General features: G+C 42.2%; 1 protein-coding gene and 1 non-coding gene across 2 annotated transcripts in view; one reads left to right on the top strand and one right to left on the bottom strand.

Annotated features, from left to right (window-relative positions):
• Positions 1 to 25,622, bottom strand: part of DAB1 (DAB adaptor protein 1) — a 1,468,439-nt gene that overhangs the window by 81,315 nt on the left and 1,361,502 nt on the right. The window lies entirely within an intron of this gene.
• Positions 126 to 197, top strand: TRNAC-ACA (transfer RNA cysteine (anticodon ACA)). The gene has a single exon. It is a non-coding gene; the product is annotated as a tRNA-Cys (tRNA).

Genomic DNA, 25,622 nt, shown 5'->3' with positions numbered 1-25,622 from the left:
ACATGTTTTCTTTCTACTTTGGGATGTTAACTCTTCAAAAAAAAAAAAAAAGATAATGTCAGGTTCTCCTCAGCCTTATCCTAGGTCCTAATAATGTTCCTTTTGAACAAGTGCTAAGTAAGGTTTCCCTGGTGGCTCAGATGGTAAAGTGTCTGCCTACAATGCAGGAGACCCGGGTTCAATTCCTGGGTTGGGAAGATCTCCTAGAGAAGGAAATGGCAACCTACTCCAGTATTCTTGCCTGGAAAATCCCATGGATGGTGGAACCTGGTAGGCTACAGTCCATGGGGTCACAAAGAGTTGGACACGACTGAGCAACTTCATAAGTAAGGTTTCATGAATTAAAAGGAACAAAGGGACTTCCGTGGTAGCTCAGTGGATAAGAATCTGCCTGCCAACACATGGGAAATGGGTTTGATTCCTGATCTGGGAAGATTCCACACGCCTGTGCCCCAGAACTACTGAGTCAGCGCTCTAGGGCCCGTGAGCTGCATCTACTGAAGCTCGGGTGCCTAGAGCCTGCATTCTGCAACACGAGAAGCCACTGCAGTGAAAGGCCTGCACACCACAACAGGGTAGTCCCCCGCTTGCTGCAATTAGAGAAAGCCTGCTCAAGAAAGCAAGGACGGCCCAACACAGCCAAGAATAAATAAATAATTAATTAATTAAAAAAAAAGAGAAAGGGGGAGCCAAGCTACCCAAAGACATACAGTGCTCAAGGTAGTCACTCAATACATGCTCAGTGACTAAATCAGGTTAATTCATGATATTTCACATAGGAGTTATTCTGTAAACAGAGGATTCCTTCTCTGATTACCATTTTTTTTCTTAGCGTTTCCATGAGCCATTTACCAATGTTTAAATGAAGTATCAAATTGTTTGCAGGGTTATTGTCTGACAGAATAAATTACAGAGAAGACTTAATTTGTAGTATGGTTCAATACAGCCAATTAAATACAGTATGGATTAGAAAGTCATCTGCTCAGACTTTACCATTAGCTTTTTTTAAAGAATAAATTCTAGCCTATTTAGCCTTCATATTATTATTGTGTGTGGGTATATGCGTGTATGAGAGGGTGTGGTTTCCCGAGGCTATACTATTCACAGGAAAAATACCCACCAGGATTCAAGTGAGTTAACAAAAAAGCAAAACAAAAAACCAGATATGCAGATAGACACAGAATAAAAATAGATACATGAAAAATACACTACTTCACACTACAGGCAATTACAGTAGTTAAAATCTCACTAGACAAAGAGAGGCCCAGGCTCATTATAAAGGCCTTTCTCTTTTTCAACATATTTTTGGATGCATTTGCTACATGGCAGTGCCAGCAAGGCTGGGAGGCAACCTCTGTACCAGCCCCCAGGCACCCCATCATCTGAGGCTCAATGGAACAGGTCAGAGTGAATTTTTCTCTAAGTTCCCATCCTGAAATCTTCTAGAATGTTTTACTCAAGGACAAGACCAGATTTCCAAAGATCCCAGACTCTAGCTAAAGAGGTAGCATGCTAACAGAGGAAAGAATGTTAACACTGGCGCCAGAGAGAGCATAATTCAAATCCAAGCTGTATCATTGACTGCATAGCTTTGGGAATGTCTAACTTTCTGAGCCCTCTCTTTTTATATTATACAAAGAATGATACAGAACCCAACAAGTTGTTGAAAATATTAAATTGATTCAAATAAAATATACCAGATACAAGTGAGATGCCACTTTTCTCCACAAGAATGAAAAAAAAAAAAAAAAAACGTAATACTCAATGTTAACACAAGTGTGGGGAAACAGATACTTTCTTGGGCTACTGGATTTCGATAATATACGTATTAATACAATGGGACAAAGAGTGCCTCTCTCATGGTCCTGTTAGAAAGACTGATGGGTTAGTCTGGTACACGTAAAGGGCTTGGCGCAGTGCAAGGCACATATTGCAAGGGCTTTGTAAATGTTGGCCATTATGGTTATTTTTGTTACTTGTGGGAGTGTGATTTGGTGCAACTTTTCTGAAGGGCAGACTGGCTATCTCAAAGCATTAAAGACATGCATAAATTTTGACCTTATGATTCTTCTTGTAGGGATTTGGGTATCTATAAATAATGTAAGATGTGGTAAAAGACTTAGATATGAGATATTCCCTGCAGTGTTTAGAAGAGTGAAAAGTTAGAAATGTCTGAAGTGTTGAGCATTAACTGACTGGCTGAAGTAACTGCATTTTGCTATAAGATGAAATAATATGCAGCTAGCCAAAAATCATCTTGGGAATGTATGTACTTTTTGCTGTGGAAATATATTTAAAACATCCTAATGAATGAAAAATAGCGTATCGCCAAATAGTATGCTCAATATAATCCTGTTTCTGAAAAGAGTATGATTCTCCATATATGTATGTGTATAAAAAGTCTGGAAGTACATCCAACAAAATCTTAATAGGAGTTTTTCCTTTGAATGGTGAATTTACTAGTGATTAAAAAAACTGGACGTTTGTTCACTTATACTATTTTTTTTTGCAAAAAAGTATTCTAATTTTTACAAGTTACATAAAAATACTAAGCTTCCTGGACTTTACCACATGGTACAATTCTTTAGTTTGCCATGATGTATATATGTATATAAGGCCTCCCTGGTGGCTCAGGGTAAGGAATCCACCTGCAATGCAGGAGGCTCAGGTTTGATCTTTGGGTTGGGAAGATCCCGTGGAGTAGGTAATGGCAACCCACTCCAGTATTCTTGACTAGGAAATCCCATGGACAGAGGAGCCTGGTCCATGCAGTTGCAACAAGAGTCAAACAAGACAGAGTAACTAAACAACAATACAAAGATATGTGTATTTCCGCTCCAGAGTGGTAGCAACAATATTTTTCTCATCTTTATCCCCAAATCAGGTAAAGTATCTGATATATAGTAAGGATTTAGTACTTACATATTTTTATCATAGAAAAATATACACAACTTTAATTTACATTTTAACCATTATTAAGTGCATGGTTCTCTGACATTAAGTACATTCACACTGCTCTGCAACTCTCACCGCCATCCATTTCCCAAAGTGACCATCAGTATCATGAAACACTAACTTCTCATTCTTACAGCCAACCTGGAAACCACATTCTACTTTCTGTCGCTATGACTTCGTCAGTACCTATTTTTAAATGAATAATTTGAATGAATGAATCTGTCAGCAAAATCCTGAGTCCAAGTCTGTCCCTGAACCCCACCCCCAACACACACAACCCTGCTGGCTCTACTTCTGTTTCTCTAACACTTTATTTTCTCAGCTGTTAAAATAAGGAGGTTGAATTCAATAAATACTCATGTCCTTTTCTGCTCTTGACACTTCTTCTGAAACTTTATAACAAGACAACAGTTATAAAAGACAGCCTCTTCTCAGTAACTCTTTGAACATATGTTTATGAAAACAGAGCTCTGCAACCATGTGAGTAAAGTTCTTGCCTAAAAATAGGGAGATGAACTAGTTAACTCGCGGAAAGCATTCCCAACCTATGATTTAGGCTTAAATTTGTCTAACAGGCAAAGTGGAGCCAGGTGTGCTGAATCAATTAGCAATCACCACAGTGACAAGGAAGCAGATTTCTGCTCAGGAGAAATAAAAACCACCTTCCACAGGAAACCAGCTTCTGCATGAAGTACTGGTTTCCTAACACTGGGTTCAAACAAAATCCAACATCCCATGACCTAGGATGTGCCATCACATAGTCACGGTTGGTGGAAAGGTAGACTGGCTATCCTCTCACATTCAGTTCACATTCATGCCTAAAAGCCCATCGGTACTAGGATACACTGGGCCCTGGAAATATGGAGATGAAGAAGATGCAGTCTGTGCTCTCAAAAGCACAGTAAGTGTGCATGTGTAAGTCAGGGTGCTCCTCTTTTGCTTCACTCTTTGAGTACTCTGCATATTGTGTTGTCCTTCCCCATTTCAAAAAAAGCATGTTGTGTGATGAAAGGATTTGGATCTCATCTATGTGGCCATGGGCAAGTCACCTTACCTCATTGAGCCTCAGTTGCTTCATCTGTACAATGGGAATGATCCCTTCCTCAAAGGAATGTGAAGAAGATCACTTAATGTGTCTAGCAGGGTGTCTGGTAGACAGTAAGGTTTTCATACTTTGGATCTTTCCCCAGACAACTGAGTTTAAGATCTAATGGCTATGTGACACAGTGTTCAGTCACCAAGCATGTTTCCCACAGGTTAGGCCTTCCTTAGAGCTCCCTGGATAATAGTCTTGGAATAACCTGAGGACGGTGAGAAAATCTGGGAAATCAGGTCATCAGGAAGGAGAGAAGAGCTGAGAGAGAGAGAGCATCACACTTTATGATGCCATCGAACAGGCTGGATCCTACTATCCTGGGAAATTTAACCCCGAAGTTTCCAGTTACATAATCAGTGAATTCCTTTCATTGCTTAAGACTGAGGTGAGTTTCATGTTACTTGCAATGAAAAGATTTCTGAATCAGTGATCATCATTATCCCCATCTTAGACCAAAGGAAACAGGCTTAGCAAGAAGTGACTCGCCCAGGGAGTATCAGGCTAACAGGAAATTTTAGCACATCTCATTGTCACTCAAATCTATGCCTGGTTTATTGCTAGCAGTAATTCATGTTGGAATTTCAATTTTGAAAGTGCTTTGGTTATACTTTAGGATAAATATATATACAAATACATTGTTATTAGAAAGCAAACTTTTCAGTGAAAGAAAAATTAGATCTACACATAGACTTTAAGAAATAAGCCAATAATTGTAATTTGAATTATGAATATCAATATGAGCTCATTATTTAAAAACTATATTCTTAGCACTGTTTGCAGAAAGGGACTAGAAGCATGAGACCCCAGGAGCAATGAGCACACCAAATGCAGCTGCTTATTAGTTAGATATCCATTTATCTATTGATCTCTTAACCTATCTAAAGAGAAGGAGAATCAGGTAAAGCAAATATGGCAAAAGGTGAAATTTTCTGTGTGTTTGAACATTTTCATAATAATACATTAGGAAAAAAAAATCTCAACGTGCTCCTTTCTCTATCTCCCATTCCCTTTTCCTCTCTCTGAGAACAGGAGAAATCAAGGCAGTGAACACTTCAATGACTTAATTGAAAGTAGGCTGCAGACAAAAGGCCTTTGTCAAGTCCACCTCAGGCAGCCATTGGTCCAAAACACAAGGGGTCCTTGAGTGCATTCAGAAGAGCTCCGTACAGAGCCGCCAGTTCCCTTTGTTCCTTTGCGCTTTCCCAAGGCCAGCATAAATAAACATCAGCCAGTGGTGGTTCTATTTGCAACAATATTTGTAAAAGTTCAGGATGAATAAATATGGGAACGATTTATACTTTCAAAACTCTGGATGGGAAAATAGCCCGAACTTGGAAGATTCTCCAAATATTCATACAGATTCAGATTTAATTTTCACTATATATTTTAAATATATAATGGCATAGACCGTCCCTCACAGTAGTCGTCCAGAGAATGACCGCTATGTGTTGGGCATCATGCCAGGTACTCTACGTATGTAATCCTCATTTATTTCACTCAACCAACAGTTTTACATGTTATTTCCCCTCCTTTTACTGTTGAGGTAAATGAGACACAGAGAGGCTGAGGAACTCACTTCAGGTCACACTGCTGATAAGGTAGACCCTGGATTGATGCCAGGTATGGCTGGTAGCCTCTGTGCCCTTGAATACAGTATTCAATGTATTTTAACTGCCTCTACTCTCGTTCTCCTAAAATTTGTGTTTTTATTTCTGTCTCTTTCTGCATGAAGGATCCTAATAACCATTGTAGGTGTTTAGTAATGTAACCAATGATTTCAACATTTCAGCTTATGGTGTAAAATTATTGTAGCAAGTAGGCAAATGAGTGTGAATGAATAGAAATGAAACAGCATGTTTTGCCACAAGTCACTGCAGAAACGAGGTCATTATATTTAATGGAAAATTACTTTTTGTGTTGTAACCAGCCTGAAATTAACCTCTGCCTTGGTCACAAAGAAGTCTTGCATGCCAGACAGAAACTTACAAGGAAGTGATGTAACTAAAATGCAGCCAATGGAAAGAACGCTGGATTAGGAGTGAGCAGGCTGGTGTTTTCATTTATATTAACAGATTGAGGTGAATAGCAGGTGGTGGCGGCGGTGAATATGGCTTCTAAGATCCATTTTAGTTAGATACTTGGATGTTGAAGAAACGCATGCCTTTGGATAGACACAGACCGGCACTTGAAATTCAAATCTATTCTGTACTACTTATGCTACCTTGGGCAAATCACCTAGCTTCTCTGAACTTTAATATCTTCACCTGTAAGTCCATTTGTTTGGGGGGAAACTAAGTAAGATCCTTGTACCCTGCCTGGCACGCTTAATAAATGGTAGTTCAAAGATTCTATTCTGTAAATTGTCTGTCATCATTACATGTTTAATTTAGCCTCCCCAAACTCTTTAAGTTGAAGTCCTAAATTTCAGGACTTTAGAATATGACCTTATCTGGAAATACAGTAGACCCTTAAACAACAGGGGGATTAGGGACACTATGCCCCACTCTTCCCCTACCCTGTGTGGTAGAAAGTCCATGTATAACTTTACAGTCAGCCCTCTGTATACAAAATTCTGCATCCAACCATACACTGTGTGTACTGGAATATGTATCTATTGCATAAGTCTGCATATAAGTGGACCTGTGCAGTTCAAACCCATGTTATTAAAGGGTCAACTAAAGAGTGACATGACTGAAGTGACTTCGCACAGAATAATGGTGGTGGTTGGTGGTTTAGTTGCTAAATCATGTCTGACTCTTTGCAACGCTATGGACTGCAGCCCACCAGCCTCCTCTGTTCATGGGATTTCCCAAGCAAGAATACTGGAGTGGGTTGTCATTTCCTTCTCCAGGGGATCTTCCCGACCCAGGACTGAACTCTCCTGTCTTGTGTTTCCTGCTTGGCAGGCAGATTCTTTACCACTGTGCCATGTGCTAGAATAGGGTATGCCTCTAATCCAATATGACTAAGGCCCTTATAACAATTAAAAAAAATAAAATAAATGTAGACACGGACACATGGACTGATTACCTTTCAAACATGAAGGCGCAGATCCTTATGTGTCTAAAAGCTAAGGAATACCCAAGACTGCCAACAAACCACCAGAAACCAGAAGACTGGCGCAGACCCTCCCTCACAGTGGTCAGAAGGACTCAACCTTGCCTAAACTTGATCACGGACTTTTAGCCTCTACAACTATGAGACGGTAAACTTCTGTTTAACCCCCTGGATTGTCATACTTTGTTATGGCAGCTCCAGGAGAGAAACACAGCAATCGCCTTAATTTTATCTCCAGATCCCTTTGTTTGATGAGTTTACCAAAAGAATACCATAGTGAAACAATAAAATCATTGGTTTCTAGCCCCATCTCTGCTCCCTCAATGAGATTCAACTTTCCCATCTGTAAAATGAGGGGCAAGATGGGCCCCTACCAGCTTTGCTCTGCTTGTCAATGCAGGACAGCAAAGCCTTTAGTTTTCCTATTTCTGCCAGACCTGGCGACTTGACTCAGAAGCTGAGTGTGGTGCAGTGCCATGCAATTTATAATGGTGTCTATCCAATTAGTTCCCATTTAGTGCTGTGTAGCACTTCCCTGAATAAACACCACCGAACCACTGAGGTGGTGGGCTGAGCTGAGTACCAGGATCAATTGTTTCTTTTACACTAATTGGCCCCATGATTTGTTAGGCTGCTGCCTTGGAAAATGAACTGTCAGGAAAAGAAATTAGCACAAAATTGCCTCTTTCGTTGAAAAGCACCAAACACCATCCTGTAGCTGTGTCCTCCAACTCACCTCAGGGTCTCAGGGGCAAAACTGCCGTGAAGTAATACCTTCCAACCCTCGGCTCCATCATTTTCTGGTTAGAGATGAGAAAGCGGAGGCTCACAGGGGCCCAGGGGTCCCCAACCTCCGGGATCTAACGCCTGATGATCTGGGGAGGAGCTGATGTAATAATGTAAGACATAAAATGCACAATAAGCGTAATGTGCTTGAATCATACCAAGACCACCCCCCACCCCCGGTCCATGGAAAAACTGCCTAACACGAAACTGGACCCCAGTGCCAAAAAGGCTGGGGACCGCTCCCTGGTAAGCCACTTGTACAGTCAACATCCAGTCAATGGCGAGATTCAGAGCTGGTGCTGAAAGTAGGTGTGATGGCAGCAAACCCCACGCCCATCCTGTCACATCAGAGTGCCTCCTGTAGGGCAGCAATCGCAGGTTCTGCCTAGCTCTCTACTCTCTCATCCTCACATCTCCTCCTTCTGGCCTCTGTCTCTACCGGACTCAGAGAGAGCGGCACTCAAGTGAGGGCAGCTATCAGGAGGCTTGGCTTGGTCACTCCGCACTGCTGGACCAGCTCTGACTTATTTCCACAACTCAGCTCCAGTAACGGAGCATCCCCCTTGACTCTGTGGCAGGCACTGTGCTGGGAATACAGGGCAGAATCCTGGCCCTGGGGAATCCCCTATCTCTGGGAAGATGCGGCGTTCGGTGCCTTTGTTTAATGGTTCCAAAGAAACCCACTCTCTTTCTTCCTAATACCTAGCACAGTCTGTAGTTATCCCTTCATGGGCATGATCACCTGGTTACTGTCTGTATCTTCCATTAGTCTGTGAAGACTAGGGAAGCAGTCTTCATGTCAGGCCCTGGTCATCTCTGCATTCCCAACACACTGACTGACACTTAGTGAGGCCCCGTCACAGTTTTTTGAGTGAATAAGAGAGTATTATGTTCATGCCATAATAAAGGAGAAGGCAATGGCACCCCACTCCAGTACTCTTGCCTGGAAAATCCCGTGGGCAGAGGAGCCTGGTGGGCTGCAGTCCATGGGGTCGCTAAGAGTCGGACACAACTGAGCAACTTCCCTTTCACTTTTCACTTTCATGCATTGGAGAAGGAAATGGCAACCCGCTCCAGTGTTCTTGCCTGGAGAATCCCAGGGATGGGGGAGCCTGGTGGGCTGCCATCTCTGGGGTTGCACAGAGTCGGACACGACTGAAGCGACTTAGCAGCAGCAGCCATAATAAAGGTATGAACAGGATGGGAACAGAGCCCAGAATGGACTAGATTAGTAGGAGTTGACTAGGTAAAAATTAGTGCTCCTGGGGGTGGTAGGGATTAAGATGTTCCATCCAGACTCCTAATGTATCCCTTCCCCCCCACCCTTCCCCTTTTACAATCATAAATTTGTTTCTGAAGTCTGTGAGTCTGTTTTGTAAATAAGTTCATTTATATCAGTTTTTTAGATTCCACATATAAATCTAAATGCTATCTGTCATTGGAGTTTGGGGTTGACATATATACATTGGTATATATAAAGTACATTACTATATATAAAGTAGATAATCAACAAGGACTTACTGTATAGCACAGGGAACTCTACTCAATACTCTAATAATCTATATGGGAAAAGAATCTGAAGGAAGAATGGATATGTATATATAACTGAATCATTTTGTTGTACTCCTGAAACTAATACAGCATTATAAACCAACTATACTCCAATATAAAATAAAAAGTTAAAAAAAAGAACGATATTCCATTCATAGGGATACCAAAGAGACCCGACGGCATCAAACATCATATTACAGATAGGGAACTACAATCAGTTTGGGATGATTAATCCATAAAGCTAGCAGAGAGTGGAGTGTGCTAAAATAGACTTGAGACCAGGGAATGTGGGCTTTTGAAGGCCAGGTTAAAAAACTTATAAAAAATGAAAATGAAGTCGCTCAGTCATGTCCGACTCTTTGCGACCCCATCAACTGTAGACTACCAGGCTCCTCCATCTATGGGATTCTCCAGGCAAGAGTACTGGAGTGGGTTGCCATTTCCTTCTTCAGGGGATCTTCCCAACCCAGGGATCCAACCCGGGTCTCCCGCAAGGCAGGCAGATGCTTTACCCTCTGAGCGACCAGGGAAGCCCCTTAAAAAACTTGGGTGGTTGAAATTGTCAGTGGCTTTCTATTTGACTCTTCTCCTCCCGCTGTTTAGTCACAAAGTAATGTCCAACTCTTTGTGACCCCATGGGCTATAGCCTGCCAGGCTCCTCTATCCATGGGATTTCCCAGGCAAGAATACTGGGGTGAGTTGCCATTTCCTTCTCCAGAGGATTTTCCTGACCCAGGGATCGTGTCTCACGTCTCCAGCTTGAATGGCAGACTCTTTACCACTGAGCTACCTGGAAAGCCCCACTCAACTCTGTAATTTACCCTTTCAGGAGGCTGCGAAGGGAGTCCATACTCAGACTAGAGAAGGACAGGGAACTGAGCAGCCCCTCCCTGCTGGGGGCCATCGGCATGGGAGCCAAGGGGATGCATAGCTGAAGTGTCTGAGATGGAGGCTCACAGGTGGACAGATGATTTCAAGTGAACTGGGCTGTTCTGTGGAGAGGAGGCCCTGAGGGCACTGGTCAGACTGCAGACTGGGCTTCTAAAAGCCGGATGCTCTCTGGTCTGGTGACAACATGGCAAAAACATTTGAGAGCTGAAGATAGGTCCCACCTTCATCCACCTCTAACCCCTGCTCCCTGCCCACCATCCAAGATTCACAGATGACAGGAGCTCTGTCTTACAAAAACGTGACTGGTGGTGCTGGTGGTGGCAGTGATGAGGGCTGGGTGCCGCTTTGTTTCACTGGCTGCCCTGGTAGCTTCTGAAGATAACTGGAAATGCTCCCAATCTCACAGCACAAGGCTCTGCGTGCCAGGGTCAGGTGGGTCTGGAACATTCCTTGGCTCCACTATTTTCTTTGTAACAGGCCTCCACATGTCCTTTTGGTAGATGCTGGCTCAGAAGGCCACCGGAAGTACTGCACGTGTCTGCTGTCGGGTGCTGGTGACCTTAAGTGATGGGGATCTGGGAGGGCCAGGAAGCACAGCAGGCAAAGAGACGAACAACCCAGGTTCTCACATCAGGCCTCAGCTGAAGGCGTCCTATGAGGTGACTTATATGGTGGCACAGGGCACATGAAAGGCACGTGGCTGGAGGCGGTCTTTGCCCTCCCGAGCACACAATTCTGAAGGATACAGCTGGGGCTAGACAATCACAGCCAGGTGTGGTGCCTACTGAGATGCCAAGAACTGCCAATAGGGGCAGCTAACCCTGCTGGGCAGGCTGCTTGGAAGAGGAGGCATTTGGGCTGACTCACAAAAAGATAAGGAGCTAGCAAGGCAAGAAAGGGGAGCAGCACGTGCAAAAGCCAAAGGAGATTAGTTGACTTGAAGTAATTTTAAGAGGTTCTGGGATTGAGGGGTCAAGGGGTACAGATATGAGGTTATCTGCCAGACCATTCTGTGTATTCTTTACAGAACTACCTGCTAGTGTGATCTGAAGGAGAATGAGGCTGGCAGGGCCACACTGCAGAGGCCTGTCATGTGGCTCTGAGGATTCTACCAAGATCCCGGGGATGAACCACTGAGGAAGGTGCTGGGACTTCTGACGGGTTTCTGTTACCGAGCGCTGAAGAATTGATGCTTCCAAATTATGGTGCTGGAGAAGATTCTTGAGAGTCCCTTGGACAGAAAGGAGATCAAACCAGTCAGCCCAAAAGCAAATCAACCCTGAATATTCATTGAAAGGGCTGATGTTGAAGCTGAGCTCCAGTACTTTGGCCACTTGATGTGAAGAGATGACCCATTGGAAAAGACCCTGATGCTGGGAAAGGTTGAAGACAGGAGGAGAAGGGAGTGACAGAGGATGAGATGGCTGGGTGGCATCACCAATTCAATGGACATGAGTTTGATCAAACTCCAGGAGATAGTGAAGGACAGGGAAGCCTAGTGTGCTGCAGTCCATGGAGTTACAAAGAGTTGGACATGACTTAGCGACTGAACAAATCTGTACTCTAAGCCTCCCATCTGCTGTCCTCATGCTCAAAACACTTGCCCTTCTGTCACCTGAAGACCTGTTATCTGTGCACCTTTCTGTAACTTGTCTGGCTGTCCATTCAGGAATCTTCATGAGAATAAGAACAGCAGTGGCTCACCCAGAGTCAAGCTGGTGCAAGGATCACGGAGACCAGCAATTGAAAGCAGGATGAACTAGTGATGAAGACTCTCCTCGTCAAACTCCAGCCAGACTCCTCTGCTGGACTCCTCTTGTCCAGCCCTCTGCAGGATGAGACCTCCACCTTGCCCTCTAAAGACTTGAATAAAACACTAACATCACTTCTGACAGCTCAAGGCCACATTCCTAATGGCCCTAGCACCCATCAGAGTCCCTGCCTAAGAAAATTCAAGGCTGCCAAAAGAATTTATTGATTGTTTCCGCCACACTTGGAGATAGGGCTGGTCTCCCACCCTCTGTGAGAGGCTAGAGCCTAAGCTTGGATAAGGGCCAGTTATCAAACCCAGATGAGTTTCACGTGGACTAAACCCCCATTTCCTGCTTTCTGTCATGTTTTGCTCCCTGACACTACATAGTCCCCACTCACCATCCCTGCCACCCCTCATCCCTGCATTCCCCCCTCAAACCCCAGTCACCTCTGCACAAATTGGAAAGAAGTTCAGTTCTTTTCCCTACTGGGAGGAGTTCCTAAATAAAATCTGTTTTACTATGGTCACATCCGGCTGTATTTATCTTTGACACTATACAAGTGATGACAATCTCCAACCACAGTGGAGCCCTGGGCTAAATGGGTTGTCCATGACCTCATTCACTATGGCCCAGGAATGCAAGGCAATCTGCACAGAGCAAAGGGAGGGGATGACTCAGTGGTTAAGGTTAAGAGCCCAGGCTCTGGAGCCAGAGTTCAAGGCCTGGCCTCTCTATTCATGGGCTCTGACCCCTGGGTTAGGCACAAACCTTTTCTGTGACTCAGCTTTCTCACCCGGATCCTGGGTATAACTGTCTCCATCTCTCAGAGTTGTTATGAATCACACACACACAGCACGTTGAGCCCAGAACACAGTAAGGGCTTAGTAAATGTGCCATTGTTATTTCAAAGTCATTCAAAACATATCCTGTGAGGGAATATCTTCTCTGTTTATGCAAAATATGTGCCCTCACCTAGCACAAATTCTTATGCATAGTCAATGCTTAATAAGTGTTTGTTGAGTAAATGACTCAACATTGAAATGCTCATCCTTGCTCTGTTATTCACTCCTACATGATTTTTCAGTCTGGTCCCAGAATTGTGCAGCCCCTCCTGGCTTGTGTCTGCACAGGAGCACGTGCGGGACCCCTGAGTGCATCTACACACAGCATCTAATTGCACATCTTATAATACAAGGCAGATAAGGATGGGAATGCACATCTGTGACTCCCAGCTGACTCCCAGAGCTAGTCCAGGAGTGGATGCGGCCAGAAGAAACTCTTACATCTCTGGTCTCCACTGAGCAGAAGCTTGGCTTGAGGCTGCTACATTTCATTCTTCCTTTGTGTATGAGAATGGAACGAGGGGACAAAGTGATAGGAGTTGTCAAGTTTTGAAATGAATAATAAGATGTTTTCAAATGAGGCATATAAAAGAGATGAGCTAAAAATACAGCTCCAAGAGCATCTGGGAAGGAGAAGGATTAGCGAGGTGCCTTAATTGCTGCAGAACAAAGACCCCTGCTGAAGGGAGTTTCCCCCACCAGTTGCACCTGCAGCAGGTAAGCAAAAGGGTGAAATACACAGTGTTTATTCTGGATGCCATCTCCCCACTTTAGGAAATTAATTCCAGCAAAGTAGGGATCTAGAAATTTCACACCATGTAGATGCAAGGGGAACAGGGGCTCAGTGAGTGGGAAAGAGGGGACATTTTGGAGCACCTCCTACTAGCCTGATGCTCTTCTTAGAGGATCAAACTTAATTCTCATAAGCCAGTGAGAAAGGTTTTATTATCATTTATTTGACAGAAAAGGATACTGAGGCTCAGAGAGGTGAAGCTGCAGGTTTTAGGCTCAAAGAGCTAGAAGGTGGAAGTCCTGGGATTGGACATCCAGCCCACCCCACCTACTGCAACTGCCTAATCCCCAAATCCAAGGCCAGGATAATATGCTGTTTCTTATACATTTCCTTTGTCAAGTGTCCTCTACTTGAAGTATGTCTTCTAAAATACTGATAAATTCTCTCTCCATCCATCTACATACTCTCCCTCCTCACCTTCATCTGGCCCTGTTTTGAAAAAAAGAAAAAAACATTGTTTTTACAAGCCCAAGGCATGCATATAAGGCAAGTACCTCATCTTATCATTCAAGGCTCTTTGACATCTAACAACTAATATCCACTTCATACTTAGAGATGCTAAGAGTTTTACAGCTTTTAAAGCTCTCTCTAATGTATTATCTCATTCACTATCTTGTTTTATTCCCCTCATGATAAGATGAGGAACCTACATAGCCCAGAGTGGCTAAGTAATCTGCCCAAAGTCATATGTAGCAGCAGATAGGAAATCAGCACCCATGAAGACCTTCTGAGGCTGACATCCAAGCTCCTTCTGTGTCATCTCGATAGAAACAATAAATGCAGGGGTTAAGAATATGGGCACTGGGAATAAGGCTGCTGGGTTCAAATCTTGGCTCTGCCACTCACTAGCTGTGGGCCTTGGGTAAGCATGTATGCTGTCTGTGTCTGAGCTTGCTGGTCTGTAAAATAAGCCTCAGGTTAGAAAGTTCCTACACCACGAGGAACTGTGATGGTTGTTGTTCAGTCACTGAGTTGCGTCCGACTCTTTGCGACCCCATGGACTGCAGCACGCCAGGCCTCCCTGTCCCTCACTGTCTCCCAGAGTTTGCCCACATTCAGGTCCATTGAAACAGTGATGATTTAGTAGATTATAATATTCAATACACTTAAAATAGTGTTTTACATCTAGTAAATATCATTCAAGTATTAGGTTTTTATTTTTTTCAGTTTATGTACCTTTCTCCTATTGTGGGAAGTCCTCCCCGCCCCATTTGATAGCATCCTGTAACTGGCCCAACACTCCCCAGTAAGGAACTGGTAGAATTAGGATTTGAACTGAGGCCTGTCTGACACTTTCAGGTGTATCCTGAAGACTCGCTTGCATGCCTCTCCTTCTGGAACATGGGGTTAGATGTAGAAAAAGACTGAAGCTGAGTCTCCATACTAGGCCAGAAAAAGGAAGTGTGCCTCCTGGGAGAACCACAGCATCATAAGGACACATTCTCAGGGTGACATGAGTCATCTCCACTGTATATATGTCTTTGTTCATTCAACAGAATTATTCATGGAGTAATTGCTATGTTTTGAGCACTGCACTAGAACCTAGGGACATGATAATGAAACAGACATGGCCCCTGTCCCCCATCCCACCCCCCAAGTTCAAGGTCTAGTGGGAAGCCATGCAGGAGAAACAGCAATGTGATGTGCTAGGTGCCCTGAGAGAGGAAGTACAGGGTGACTGAAGAAAATCCATGGGAGATGCCTTTAACCAGTATAGGGATGGAGTAAGCCCTAAGTACTTGCATTCTGAGACTAAACACAAGCATTTAGAAATCATACAGTTTCTTTTCCTAACTTAAAAAAAATATTCTTCTGAGGTCTCCCTTTTCTATACACAAAATGAAGTAGTCTGTTTCCAGTTGAGGCAAGGAGTGACAAATGACTGAGAGGGGGTGGAGGGGGCTTCACTCACATCATTCCCACAAGGAGAAGAAAAACAGGTAAAAGGCCTGATGAGACAATGCTAAAGCCAGACAGTGCTGGGTGCTCACAGCTACTCTGCCAGTGCATGGCTGAGTCCAGACTGTTCTTTCTCTGGCTGATTCCAGAGCTGATAAGCAGCACAGATGACAGAAGTGAGACACAGGTTCAGGGAGAGGTAGGTGGCTCCCCATCAACTCCTTCTTGGCATTATGGAGGAAGGACAAAAATTTGGGAGTTTGAGAACCTCGTGCTGCTGAAAAGCTGTTGTCCTTTGCTGGCTTGGAGGCTTCTTAGCACAGAAACAACATATAGCTAAGTTGGACTATAAAGAAAGCTGAGCGCTGAAGAATTGATGCTTTTGAACTGTGGTGTTGGAGAAGACTCTTGAGAGTCCCTTGGACTGCAAGGAGATCCAACCAGTCCATCCTAAAGGAGACCAGTCCTGGGTGTTCATAGGAAGGACTGATGCTGAGGCTGAAACTCCAATACTTTGGCCACCTCATGCGAAGAGTTGACTCATTGGAAAAGATCCTGATGCTGGGAGGGATTGGGGGCAGGAGGAAAAGGGACGACAGAGGATGAGATAGTTAGATGGTATCACCAACTCAATGGACAGGAGTTTGTGTAAACTCCGGGAGTTGGTGATGGACAGGGAGGCCTGGTGTGCTGGGGTTCATGGGGTCGCAAGGACACAACTGAGCTACTGAACTGAACTGAATGCCCTGTGAACCCATTTCCAGACTCATGCCCGGAAGCCAGACACTGAAGCAGCACTGGAGGACTCTCTCTTCATCTAACATGCAGTGGGAAGCCTGGTCTTAGTTTCTTCATCTACAAAATGGATAGTAACAACCGCTTCCGTGCAGGGTGACTATGAGGAATAAAATGGATATTGCATATAACACACATGATCAGGCTCATAACAAGCTTCTAATCAATGGTGGTGATGAGTTAATCCCAATCTTCCAATAACCTTTATGGCCATAGGCAATAATTTTACTTCTAGGTGCCTCAGTTTCCTGATCTGTAAAATGGGGACTAATAAACTTCACATCATAAACTTGTGAATTAAATGAGATGATTTCTGTAGGAACCTACGAGAGGGCTCAGAATGGCCCTGGGATCAACTGCCAAGAATCTAGGAGCTGTCATCTTGAAACCTTTTATTTTTCCTTTTTCTTCCTTTTGAACATAGTTTTTTTTACTTGTTCATTATTTTTTCACTCCTTCAATAATATTTATGGAGTACTTGCTCTCAGGCAGACACACTGCAGGGCAGCTTTGGTTGTGTCTCCTTTACTACAGCCATTTTCAAAGAAGAAACAGAGCCCAACATCACCTTGCAAACCTTTACATCATTCTCCCTTCCTCATGAGTCTGAGCAATTCTAGCAGCAACATCCAAACGTTTGTTCATCTACATATATGGAGATTTGGTTTCTAGATGCATTTTTTCAGCTGCCTGTCTATAAAGGTTAGAGGGTCTGAGATCAGAGCGGTTACAGACAGGAGAAGAAGGGGGAACTTTGGGTGCAGTCATGCTGGAATCAGCCAGTCCCATCTAGACTTCCATGACATACTAAGTTTCTTAGGATGAGTAGGGTTTCCTTCTCACCACTTTATAGCTCCTAATATTATTTGGAAATTTGTACCAGAGAGTGCCTCCTGTGGGGAACTCTCCGTGGTCAGGTCCTGAAGGACCTTATCGCTGCCTATACTCTATCCCTTGTCTCTTGTGCCTGAATTACACCAGGATCACTGGAGGCTAATTCCCAGGAGGCCAGGCTGGGTGGAAGTCAGGAGGCAGGGCTTTGCAGATTTGGTTTCTGGGAAAGTAGCCCTGCCTTCCTTCTATAACACAGAAAAGCACCTTCCAATCACCCTGGCTGATACTGCTGACAACCTTACATCTTCATCACTTCCCTTGCATCCTCACCACCTGATTTCCCTCAATTTTACCAACTGGCGGCTTCCTGTTAAAAGCCTTTCTTTGGCTACAGCTTTCCAAGACTGACCTATAATTTCTCCATCAACTAAAATTCACACTCTCCCTCATGCTGAGCTGACTCACTTGACTCTTTTTTTTTTTAATTAATTAATTAATTTTTGGCTCTGCTGGGTCTTCGTTGCTGTGCACCAGCTTTTTCTACTTGCTGCGAGCAGGGGCTACTCTCTAGTTGCAGCGTGTGGGCTTCTCATCGTGGTGGCTTCTTTTGTTGCGGAGCACAGGCTCCAGGCACACGGGCTTCTGTAGGAATGGGATCTTCTTGAACCAGGGATCAAACCCGTGTCCCCTGCTCTGGCAGGTGGATTCCTAACCACTGGACCACCAGGGAAGTCTTGCAACTTGCCATGCTAAGAACTTTTATGTACTATCTTATTTCAGCCTCATAATTAGCCTATACAAAAGATACTATTATTATTAATATCACTAGTTAATTGATGAGGAAACTGAATCAGAGAGAGATCATCCTTTGCCCAACATCAGCCAGCTGGAAAGGCACTGGGGCTAGGCTTCACACCCAGGCCTTTCTAACAACAGAGCCTGTGGATTCTCCAAATGCACAAAGCACAATTGCCTAGCTCAACTTCTTTGCTTAAACGCTTACTGCTCATTCTTTCCTGGCTCTTCTCAGAATACTGCTTTCTGAAATGCCTAAAGTAAACACACGTTAAGTCCAATAATAGATACCTCCACTGCATGAGGAGAAGGAAATGGCAACCCATTCCAGTATTCTTGCCTAGAAAATCCTGTGGACAGAGGAGTCTGGTGGGCTGCTGTCCATAGGGTCACACAGAGTTGGACACAACTGAAGTGACTTAGCATGCATGCCACTGCATGAAATAGATTTAAACTCCCCATTTCAAGCAAAGGAACTTAAAGAAAACATTCAGCAAAAGAAAAATGAAGTGTCCCAGCCATATCTAACATAGCATTAAGCTTGTTAAGATTCTGCTCCACATCCCTGTCTACCCTGAAGGCTGCATTTTTCATGTCTCCTTGGGGCCTTGAAGCCCCTTGGCCCTGGTAAACTCAGTTCATAGGTCACTTCCTCACAAGAGCCTCCCTGTTAACCCCAATTAAAGTTGCTCCCTTCAGCTCATCCCTAAGACATCATCCTTTTTTGTGGGGTTCATAATATTACTCTGAAATTAATTTGTTCCCTTATTTATGTCTTTATATATTGTCTCGCCTGCTTTGTTTGTTACTATATCCACAGTGCCTAGAACCGAGCATATAGTAGCTGACCGATAAACATTTGCAGAACCAATAAAAAGTTCCTGCTTATCCACCAACATCAGTTCAATTTCCTCCCAAAACTGGGATCAGTGTCCCTCTTTCTGGATTCCCATAACACTTCTCTTATTTATCAGCTCTTACCAATTATAATTCTAGATTTTTCTTGCCTGTTTCTCCAGCTAGATCCCAGCTCCAAGAAGGTAGGATGATGGGGCCTTTAAGTATTACATCCTTAGATGTAAATACTTAGAAAGCCCCAGACTAGAGGGGCTTTCCAAGTGGTGCTAGTGATAAAGAACTCGCCTGCCAATGCAGGAAATATAAGAGATGCAGGTTTAATCCCTGGGTTGGGAAGATCCCCTGGAGGAGGACATGGCAATCCATTCCTGTATTCTTGCCTGGAGAACCCCATGGACAGAGGAGCCTGGTGGGTTACAGTCCCCAGGGTCGCCAAGAATCAGACATGTCTGAAATGACTTAACACGCACCCAGACAAGAATAAAGCAGTGAGCACGTGGTAGAAAAATGTCTGTTGAATACATAGGCTGATTGATGCATGGATGGATACAATAAAGGAAGTAAAGAAAGAACAGACAATAATTTTTTTCAGTTGTAAAAATTAAAATTTACAAATATTGCCTGAAAAACTCTATCCTTAAAGGTCTATGATTTACTATATTAAATATATGGTAGGTTAACCATGAAAACTAAATGGCTTGTTACAACTAAAGTTTATATTGGATTGCACCTACATAGGTTGGCAGGGGCTCTGATGTACAGTCTCACTGGGCTCTGGTTAATGGATGCCTTCAAATCACATCCCATGGCCCTATAGTTGCTAAGGTAGGAGAAGCAGTAGCCAGAGGGTTGCATCTGATGCTTATGAGCTGGGCCAAAAAGTGATGTATGTCACTTCAGTTCATAGTCATATATACTCATGTGGCTCTAGCAGGAGCTGAAAATGAGGAGGAGCCATGGGTATGAGGTGGGGAGCAAGTCTCTTTCTTCCCTCCTTGGGCATTACATAACTCCTAAAAGCCAAACGAAGCACTGAGGCTTACATGAGTTCAGGTTTGGGGACATGTCACCCAACACTTTAGTGGGACATGTCACTAATACAAAGTATTAGTTCATCATTGTCTAACTTTTATTTATTTATTAAAGACATGACAATGGCAACCCACTCCAGCACTCTGGCCCGGAAAATCCCATGGAAGGAGGAGCCTGATAGGCTGCAGTCCATGGGGTCGCTAGGAGTTGGACATGAATGAGCGACTTCACTTTCACTTTTCACTTTCATGCACTGAAGAAGGAAATGGCAACCCACTCCAGTGTTCTTGCCTGGAAAATCCCAGGGATGGGGGAGCCTGGTGGGCTGCCGTCTATGAGGTTGCACAGAGTTGGCCACAACTGAAGCGACTTAGCAGCAGCAAAGACATGGTTAACTACCAGTTGGAGCTTTATTTTTCTTGAATAGGTTATAGAGTATGACTTCACAGAGTTGATATAACCTCAACCAAAGGCAGGAAAAAATTCCATTTTGATTACTGTTGACAGCTTTATTGAAGGTATATATATAGCCTCTTTCTTTTTAAAATAATAGCTCACATTTACTTACTGTCTACTTGGTGCCATTGTGGTTGGTCTTTTATTTATATAGTATCTAATCCTCCCAATACCCATATAAAATAATATTATAACTCCAGTTTTAAAAATGTGGAGACTAAGGGTCAGAAGGATTAAGATTCTTGACAAAAGTCAGACAAATAATAAGAATCCAACTGGAATTTGAACTCAAGTGTATGTGACAACAGCTCTTAGAACCCATAATTACCTAACTGGGGCCCAGTGTATGTGGAAGACAGAAGAAATGGAGGACAGAGGAAATAAACTGCTGAGACTGTTTCTTTCTACTGTCCCTTTGAATCCTAACACCCTATGAAAGCATTCTATAAGCCACAGTGGAAAAAATTCAAACTGTATTATATAAATGTCACTGACTTATCATGAATAAGTTATGGCTTATTCCTTGTTTAAAGTTGTGAAAGGAAAAATGGAAGATTACAACTTAAGGACTGATGTTCTATCAGACCATGAGCAATCATGGGGCCCCATTTAGGAAACCAAAATAATAATCAACAACAGTTGGGGTAACTGTTAGGTTTATACACTAAATATACCTACTGTTGACAGCCCTGGGGATCATATTATTTGAGCTTTGCAGGCTCCAGAGCGAGACCACCTGGGTTCAAATACCAGCTCCATCATCACTAAGCTAGCTATAGGATCTTGGGGATGCTGTTGTCTGGGAGGAATAAATTTTCCTCTACCCTTCTGCATTCTTCTGGCTGGTCTGAGAATTAAACTTCCATGAGACAGATTAACAGAAGAAAACATCTAGCAAAAGTCTGTAACATGTATACATGAGAAAGACTGAGGAAATCTAAGTAACTTGCAAAAACAGCTGAAGCCATCACCTTAAAAATCATCTTTAGCTAAAGATAAAAGTGGATGTTGGTGGTACTTGTTTGGGGCTTCAAATGGGAGGACGGCAATTCACATGGAGTTAGAAAAGCGAAGGTTTGGTAAATAAATGTTCTGGGCCATGCAGAGACAATGGGAAACGAATGGACTCCTGTATTAGCTCATGTTCTTTGCAGGTATCTCTGGTGACAGCTCTATTCTGGAAATAGGTCCTCTATCTAAATTTTTTTAGGGAGTTAGGCGGAAGGTCAAAGTTTCTTCCTGACTCTCTTGAACCTTGACTGTTTTCAATCAGTTCAGTTCAGTCGCTCAGTAGTGTCTGACTCTTTGTGACCCCATGAATCGCAGCACGCCAGGCCTCCCTGTCCATCACCAACTCCCAGAGTTCACTCAGACTCACGTCCATTGAGTCAGTGATACCATCCAGCCATCTCATCCTCTGTTGTCCCCTTCTCCTCCTGCCCCCAATCCCTCCCAGCATCAGAGTCTTTTCCAATGAGTCAACTCTCCACACGAGGTGGCCAAAGTACTGGACTTTCAGCTTTAGCATCATTCCTTCCAAAGAAATCCCAGGGCTGATCTCCTTCAGAATGCAGTGGTTGGATCTCCTTGCAGTCCAAGGGACTCTCAAGAGTCTTCTCCAACACCATAGTTCAAAAGCATCAATTCTTCGGCGCTCAGTTTTCTTCACAGTCCAACTCTCACATCCATACTGTTTTAGCTTGAACTAATTCACATGCCAAAGAGACATTTTGGGGTGACAATTTTACCTCCACTACATTGCATAACCTTTCTGAACCTGTTTCCTTATCTATGAAACAAAGATTAGAATAGAATGTACCTCATCAGGTTATCACAAAGAAGAAGTAACTAAACAGTTTATATATGTAAGTGCTTTAAATATTGCCTGGAACATAGTAAGTGCTACATAGCTGTTGCTCTTATTTTTCAGATGGTAGCATACATCCAGAAAGATTGTGCTATCCAACAAAATCAGACTCCTAGTCCTATTGTATGTCAATTTATTTTCTTATTTGTTTAACAGCCCTGGCTGTGTGCTTTGTCTAGGCACTAGGGAATACAAAGAAAATACATCACAATCTCTATCCTCAGGTGGTTCAGATACAAATAATGATACTAGACACAGAACAAACTGTATTGCATTGACTGTAAGATACTACAGACTGTAAGCTAAACCCTTATTGCAGAAATGTTAAACTGGGAGAAAAAATATCTTAAAATCACTGAAACATAATATGTTCAAGATATAAAGTAGCAGAAGGGGAGGAATGCCCACTTCTGCCTGGAAGAAACAGGGCTGCTTCAAGGAAGAAGGTTTAGTTAGATGAAGAACTGCAAGTTATACAAACAAAGTTCCAGGGCTGGATGGCTTCACTGGGAAATTCTACTCAACATACAACGAAGAACTTATACTGATCTTTCCCACACTCTTCTAAAAGACTAAAGCAGAAAGAAGGAACACTGCCCAAGTCTTTCTATGAAAGCACCATCACCCGTATATCAAAACCAAGACACTAAAAACTAAAACAAAAACAAAGAAAATCACAGGCCAATACCTTTGATGAATATATATGCAAAAATTCTCGACAAAATGTTAGCAAGCAAAATCCACTAATGTAAAAAAAGGATCATAGACCATGATCAAGTTGGATTAATTCCAGGATCATAACATAGGCAAATCAATGAATGTGATATACCACATCAGCAAAAAACAAAAACCATATGATCATCTCAATAGATGCAGAAAAAGCATTTGATAAAAGTCAACATCCATTCATGGTAAAAAAAAAAAAACTCTTGCCAAAGTAGGTATAGAGGAACATACCTCTATATAATAAAAGCCATTTATGAAAAACCCACAGCCAACATAATACTAAACAGTGAAAAGCTGAAAGCTTTCCTGCTAAAAGAACAAGACACAATGTCCACTCTCACCACGTCTATTCAACATAGTACTGGAAGCTCTAGCCACAGTGATCAGACAAGGAAAAGAAATAAAAGTATCCAAATTGGAAGGGAAGAGGTACAAAATTACCTCTGCATAAAACTATCATTATTTGCAGATGACATAATATTCTATACAGAAAACTCTACAGAATCTATAGACATAAAAACTACTGGAAGTGGTAAATCAATTCAGCAAGGTAGCAGGATATAAGATAAATATACAGAAATCTATTGCATTTCTTTACACTAACAATGAAATAGCATAAAGAGAAAGTAAAAAAATAACCCCATGGAGAATCACATAAAAAAATAATAAAGTATCTAGGAATAAACCTAACCAAGGAAGTTTAAAAGTTACACACTGAGTATTACAAAACACTGATAAAGGAAATCGAAGATGATTCAAAGAAATGGAAAGATATCCTATGCTCTTGGATTAGAAGAATTATTATAGTTAAAATGGCCATACTACCCAAAGCAATCTACAGATTAAATGTAATTCCTCTAATTACCCAGGATATTTTTCACAGAACTAGAGCAAATGACTCTAAAATTTATATGGAACCATAAAAAACCCAGAATTGCCAAAGCAGTCAATCCTGAGGAAAAAGAACAAAGTTGGAGGAATAACTCTTCCAGACTTCAGACAATATGGCAAAACAATAGTAATCAAACCAGCATGACACTGGCACAAAAACAGACATAGATCAATGGAACAGAATAGAGAACTCAGAAATAAACTCACACAACTATAGCTAACTAATGTTTGACAAAGGGGGCAAGGATGTACCAAGGAGAAAAGACAGTCTTTTCAACAAGTAGTGAGGGGAAAGCCAGGTAGCTGCATGTAAATCAATGAAGTCAGAACACTCCCTCATGCCACACACAAAAATAATCTCAAAATGACTAAAAGATTTAAAAATAAGATATGAGACAGTAAAACTCTTAGAAAAAATGTAGGCACAATATTCTTTGAATTACAATATTTTCTTAGGTCAGTCTCCCAAAGCAAAAGAAACTTTAAATGGATTAAAGATGTAAATGTAAGACTGGAAACCATAAAACTCCTAGAAGAAAACATAGGTGGAACACTCTTTGACATAAATCATAGCAATATTTTTGGGGGTATGTGTCCTAATTCAATGGAAACAAAAGCAAAAACAAACAAGTGGAATCTCATTAAACGTAAACTTTTTTTTTTCACACCAAAAGATTGTTGACAAAATTAAAAGAACACCTACGGAATAGGAGAAAATATTTGCAAATGATGCAACTGACAAGGGTTTAATTTCCAAATAGCTCATATAGTTCAATATCAAAAAACAATAAATTGGCCAGAAGACCTAAATAGACATTTCTCCAAAGACACACTGATGGCCACCAGGCACATGAAAAGACACTTAACATCATTAATTATTAGAGAAATGCAAATCAAAACTGCAGTGAAGTATCACTACATACCAGCTAGAATGGCCATTATCAAAAACTCTACAAATAATAAATGTTAGAGAGAGTGCAAAGAAAAGGAAAACTTTCTATACTGCTGGTGGGAGTGTAAACTGGTACAGTCCCTGTGGAGAACAGTATGAAAGTTACTTACAAAACTAAAAACAGTTATCATATGACCCAGAAATTCCACTCCAGGGAATATATCTAGAAAAGATGAAAACTCTAATTCTAAAAGATACATGCACCCCGATGTTCACAGCAGCACTATTTACAACTGTCAAGACATGGAAGTAACCTAAGTGTTCAGGTGAAATGTAAAAGATGCGCTATGCATGCACATGCATAACACACACACACACACACACACACACACACACACACACACACACACACCGGAATACTACTCAGTCATAAAAAAAGAATAAAATAATGCCAACATAGATAGATCTAGAGATTATCATACTAAGTGAAGTAAATCAGAAAAGAGAAATATTCTACTGTATGATCACACTTACACGTGGAATCTAAAACATTAGTACAAAGGAATTTATTTACAAAATGGAGATATTCATAGATACAGAAAACAAACTTACAATTACCAAAGAGGAGAAAAGGGAAATGATAAATTAGGACTATGGGATTAACAGATACACACTATCATATATAAAAACAGATAAACAATAATAGCACAGGGAACATGTTCAAAGTCTTGTAATAACCTATAATGAAAAAGAATTTAAATAAGAAAAAAAGACATGTACATCTCTGAATTGCTTTGCTGTCCACGTAAAATAATCACAGTATTGTAAATCAACATATACCTCAATAAAAAA

This window comes from Bos indicus, chromosome 3 (genome assembly GCF_029378745.1).
Source record: "Bos indicus isolate NIAB-ARS_2022 breed Sahiwal x Tharparkar chromosome 3, NIAB-ARS_B.indTharparkar_mat_pri_1.0, whole genome shotgun sequence".
Lineage (NCBI taxonomy): Eukaryota > Metazoa > Chordata > Mammalia > Artiodactyla > Bovidae > Bos > Bos indicus.
The sequence above is the reverse complement of the archived record's forward strand: the minus strand, read 5'-3'. Positions and strand labels throughout refer to the sequence as shown.